The 5646-nt window shown below is 44.2% G+C and overlaps 1 long non-coding RNA gene across 1 annotated transcript in view; it reads left to right on the forward strand.

The window, feature by feature from the left end:
• LOC103600908 overlaps positions 1-5646 on the forward strand; it is a 13305-nt gene that overhangs the window by 1808 nt on the left and 5851 nt on the right. The window contains exon 2 of the long non-coding RNA XR_551422.1: positions 4862-4904. This is a non-coding gene — a long non-coding RNA (uncharacterized LOC103600908). The remainder of the gene's footprint in view (positions 1-4861; positions 4905-5646) is intronic.

Consider the following 5646-nt stretch of genomic DNA (forward strand, 5'->3'; position numbering starts at 1 on the left):
GGCCGAGCCGGGAGCCGGGGAGCGGGAGGGGGACGAGCTCCCCGCCCCCGCACCGGCCCCAGGAGGGCTGAGGTCGCCGCCGGCCGCCGCCGGGGTCCCGGAGGAGCGCCCGCCTGGCTGAGCGACAGCGCCTGGGAGGCCCAGCTCGCGGGTGCGAATAAGATCCCCCTCCCCGGGGACCACTGGGTCAATGTTTGCCGGGTCCCAGAAACAGGCACACACGGTGGCACGGCCACGCACAGCCGACCTAGGCACAGGGACCCAAGCCCGGAGGCTGGCGATTCGAGAGACAGTCACACAGCCTCACTGACAAGGTCTCGCGCCCCACCGAGGCACAGTCACGCCCTGAATGTCACGCAGAGCCCCCCAGGCACGTCCCCTTAGGAGACTCTCCTTCGGGTTTTCCGGGTCTGCTCCCCGACTTCAGCTCTCTGCCTCGGTTCAAGGAGCCCCCTCTTTTGCACCGGTCTCTGCCAGGGTGGGGCGTTGTGCCCGGCCTCAGAGCCACTGACAGCCGTCCCCCACCCACTGTCCGCACAGCCGAGGCATCCCCAGTGTGGAGGGAGAACTCCGAGATACCTGCTGTCTTTGCTGGGGCCCCCACCCGTGCCCACTGTGCCTGCCCACCTCTGGGCCCTGAGCCACGAGTTGTGCCAGGCCGGGGGCGGGGGCGGGGTGGGGGAGGGAAAGGGGACTGTCCCAAGCACAGTCGGAGGCTGCAGAGCCTGGGCACAGGCTGCAGGAGCGGCCAGAGGCTGAGCGCTGACTGCAGCAGTCCCTGGCTTGAATCCGTCTTGGCGCCCAGAACGATGCTGTAATGGGGGGGAGGGGGCCGCGCTGGGGAAGCCGCAGGGGGAGGGGCTGAAAGTGTGGGGGAGGGGCTGGTTTTGGATTCTGACTTTTCGGGGTGAGTGAGAGGGAACACTGCTTCAGGCGCTGTAAGTTGGGGTGGACGGTAGTGTGCATCCTTAAAGCCCTCTTTCCTCCTCCACCTTTTCTCGCCTCGAAAGCTTGGTGTGGTGAGGTGTGGGCTTGGGAGGCTTGAGAGACTGTCCACCTCTCTAGGAACAAACCTTGGAGTTGTTCTGATTAAGTGCTCCCCAACAACTCCCTTCTCTCTGTATCCCTCTGGGACCACTGGCTCTCTTCCTGGTATAAAGGGGGAAACTGAGGCCACGGGCCCAAGAGGCAGAACTGGGAGCCAAGCCTTCTCTCCTTTTCCCAGGGAGGTGTTTAAAGGTGCCACATTCCATAAATGACATAAAGGCACTTGGAGAGCCCTCCCAAAGGAAACCTAGAAGTTTGGTGGGAGATTAGCACATTGGTCAACTATCCTGCTGCCTACAAGACGGATTCATTGTCCCTTCAATCATGAGCTAAGGTTGCAGACAATTCCCAGCCCAGGGTTCAGCCAAGAGCAAATGTCAGAGAAATTAAGATAGAAAGTTGGTCCCAGGAACCCACTTTAGAACTGAGAGAAACGTCTCCCTTCCTATGGAGCATAAGAATAACCATCACGTAGGATACTAAAAGGCACCACTATGTTTTCTCAGTTCTAAGATCTATATTTTATAAACTATTCTGAAACTAGAAAGCATCTGACAATGGTTGGGGACACTTAATATGGCTTTTCTACTTTTAAAGCTGTTATCAAAGTGTTGGTGTGCTTTACAATTGAGAACATACTGTAGTTTTCATTTGTTCATTCAACAATCATCCACTGATTGTACCTGGCACTTTGCTAGCCTCTTGGGGCCTAAAGATGAATCAGACAGGCTTACCTTAGACAGTATTTTCTCATACCCATCCAGTGATTAATAAGGAAAATGAAAACATAAACCAATAATTACTGTCAGGGCCAGCTTCATGAGAGTGGGCCTGTGCAGTGGTGCAGAGCCCTGCACTTAGAAGGACCTCACTCTTGGTTTAATGCTCTGCTGTTCCTGTCTCAAAATTTTTAATATTTTGAACAAGAGGCCCTGCGCTCTGTAAATTATGACTGCTATATTAGGAATTCCATGCCTTAATAGAGGTGAGCATAGAATACTTTTAGAGTCTGGAGGCGATAACCAGCTCTGCCTCGGTAATGAGGCACAGTAGAGAAGCATAAAGGAGACATTAGAGTCTCAAAGACTGGGAGAGAGAATTTCAGGTGGAGAGTCACCATGTGCAAAGACAGAGACTCATCAAAGTGTCAATCAAGCAATATGGCAGACTAGGTGCCTTAGTCGATGCTCCTGCTGAAAACATGATAAATTACTTTTAAAAAAACAGATAAAATATTTTTTTTAAATCTTCTTAAATATTTCATTCTTTTTTATAGCCAGGTAGTATTCCATTGTGTAGATGTACCACAGTTTCCTTATCCACTCATCTGATGGTGGACTTTTGGGCTGGTTCAAACTGTTGGCTATTGTAAATAGTGCTGCAATAAACACTGGAGTACAGGTATGCCCTTGGCATGATGATTTCCATTCCTCTGGGTATACTCCCAGCAGTGGAATTGCTGGGTCATATGGTAGATCTATCTGTAATTGTTTAAGGAACCTCCATATCATGAAATACTACCATTCACAACAACATGGATGGACTTAGAGAAAGTCATATTAAGTGAAATAAGTCAGGCACAGAAAGAGAAATACCACATGTTCTCACTTATTTGTGGGAGCTAAAAATAAATAAATAAATAAACACACAAATAAAGGTGGGGGGGAAGAAGACAGAATAACCACAAAAATTCCCTGAACTGTTTAAGTCAAATGAACAGATACGATGTAGGGGGGAGGGACGGGGGTGGAGAGGAATGGGTAAAGGGGCATGAAAATCAACTACAATGTATTTTGAGAAGTAAATTTTTTAAAAGAATATTTTAAAAAATCTTAAATATATCAATGTGCAGGCGAGAAAATAAGCATCACTCCAGCCAAAATCTAAGGGAAAGCAGAACCAGAGAAGTAAGCAAGCACTTAAACCAACTTTATTTAGCCTTGGGGGCTGCTGTGGATTGGTTGCAAATGGGGTACCGATTATCTACCTCTTCTTGAATCCAAGTCCTTTGCCATGTGACTTTGTAACTCCCTGCATCAAGCGATAGACTCTATTTTAAAGCGGTAGACTTTATTTTCTTGAATCTGGGTGATTTGTAACTTGCTTTGGCCAATAGAATGTAGAAGTTGTGATGTGCCAGTTCCACACCTAAGCCGTAAGAGATTGCATATTTCTACATTTTCTTTTGGTCTCCTGCCTTCACTATTAGAACAAGCCTAAGATAGTCTGCTGGAGGATGAATGACAAGGTGAGAGAAAGGCATGCCATCCCAACTATCCAAGACAAGACCGTCGTAGACCAGTCTATAGCCAGCTGACCTCTAAACAAGAGATCAGCCAAGAGAGGCAGAGATAGCCACCTGACCACAACTGATTGCAGACACAAAAGCAAGCCCAGTTGAATAAGAACCATTGAGCCAATTTGAGAACCCTTGGGCAAAAATAAATGCTTATTAACTTAAACTGCTGAGTTTTGGAATGCTGTGTTATGCCACAAAATTATGGCAATAAATAACAGATACAGGGGCATTTGCTGACAGATGAAGTTTAACTTTAGTTTTCATGGTCTCTCAGGGCATGAGAAAAAGAAGATGAAACCCAGAGTCTACCCAAGGTGGTCAAACCCCAAAGGGCTGTACACTCAGGTACAGGAGAACTAGAAAAAAAAAAACTCACCCTAGCCTCACACCTAAAAAATTGCAAGAAAATTGCATGTTTTAAACCTTGGCAATAGCAATGAGTGTAGGGAGCAAGAATCACCTCTTGAGTATCCGCAACTACAAGTTCGCCCTCACACCATAAGCAGTCAAATTTACTCTACCTAGGTGATCTGGAAAAACTCAAACCAAGAATTTAGTATAAAATGATCCCAGACTGGTAGTACCTCAGGTGTCCAGCAGGCGCAAATATAAATCTTTGTTAGAGGAACTCACCTTCATCTCAGTCCTCAAATAATTCCACAAAAAAGTTCCAAAGAAAATGAACAACTCACAGTCAAATAATACTAAACACATAAGGAAACATGACACCATGAGCGAGAACCACTGTGATGATTAATTTTATGTGTCAACTTGACTGGGCTAAGGGATACCCAGGTAGCTGGTAAAACATTATTTGGGGGGTGTGCCTATGAGGGTGATTCCAGAAGAGATTGGCATTTGAATCAGTAGACTGAGTAAAGAAGATCACCTTCACCAAAGCAGGCAAGCATCGTCCAGTCCACTGAGGGCTCAGATAGAACAAAAAGGCAGAGGAAGGACGAATCTTCTCCCTCTCCTTCAACTGGGACATCCATTTTCTCCTAACCTTGGACATTGGAGCTCCCAATTCTCAGGTCTTCCATCTCAGATGGAGAGTTATACCATTGGCTCCCCTGATTCTCAGGCGTTTGGACTTGGACTAAATTACACCATCAGCTTTTCTGGTTTTCCAGCTTTCAAACAGCATATTATGGGACCTCCATAACTGTGTGAGCCAATTCCCATCATAAATCCCCTCTTATATACCTATATATGTGTACTATTAGTTCTGTTTCCTAATACACAATCCTAATACAACCAGCAAAAACAACAAACAATACAAACTAAACACCCCTGCAAAGAACTCAACTGTTAGAATTATGAGACACAGAATATAAAATAACTATTTTAGTACATTTAGAGAAATAAAATAATCTTGTTGCCTTTGGCTTTTTTTTTTTTCTTTTGGTCTTATTGTGCTGGCTGGGTCCTAGAGTACAATTTTGGATAGAAATGGTGATGGTAGGTATATTTGTCATGTTCATAACTTTAATGCTTCTGCTATTTCTTCTCTAGGATGACATTTATTGTAGGATTTTTGGAGACCCCCCTTGATCAGGTGAAAAAAGTTCTATTTTATTTCTAATATATTAAGAGTTTTTATCAAATGTATGTTGAGTTTAATCAAAGGCTGTTTCTGCATCTTTTGACATAATTATATAATGAGATCAATTACATTCAGAGATTTTCTTAATATTAAATTTTGCTTTTGGGGCTGGCCGGTTAGCTCAATTGGTTAGAGGGCAGCCTTGTAACACCAAGGTCACAGGTTCAGATCCTCATACTGGTCAGCTGCCAAAAAATTTTTTTTTTACTTTTGTAGGGTAAGCCCAACTTATACACGGAGTATTATGGTTTATTTTACATATGTCATTAAATTCTATGTGCTAACATTTTGTTTTAGATTTTTGCATCTATATTCATAAATAAAATGTGCCTGATATTTTCCTGTCTTTGTTATCCAGGATTTGGCGTCTGTGTTATTCTGGCTTCATAGAATGAGTTGGGGAGTATTTCCTCTTTTTCTCTTCTCTGAAAAAGTTTGCATGAGATCGGATTGATCTGATATTTTTGAGTTTGGTAAAACACATCTGTAAAACAATCTGGAACTGGTGTTTTCTTTATGGAAAGTTTGGTTTTTTGTTTGTTTTGTTTTTCAGTATTGCTTCCATTCCTTTAGCAGGACTATTTTAAAAACTAGTTCAAGCTTTCTATTTTTTTTTCAGTCACTTTTAATGAGTCATATTTTTAAAGAATGTCTGCTTTTTCTAAGTTTTTTTTTTTTTTTTTTTTTTTTTTTT

This window comes from Galeopterus variegatus, unplaced genomic scaffold (genome assembly GCF_000696425.1).
Source record: "Galeopterus variegatus unplaced genomic scaffold, G_variegatus-3.0.2 Scaffold106, whole genome shotgun sequence".
Lineage (NCBI taxonomy): Eukaryota > Metazoa > Chordata > Mammalia > Dermoptera > Cynocephalidae > Galeopterus > Galeopterus variegatus.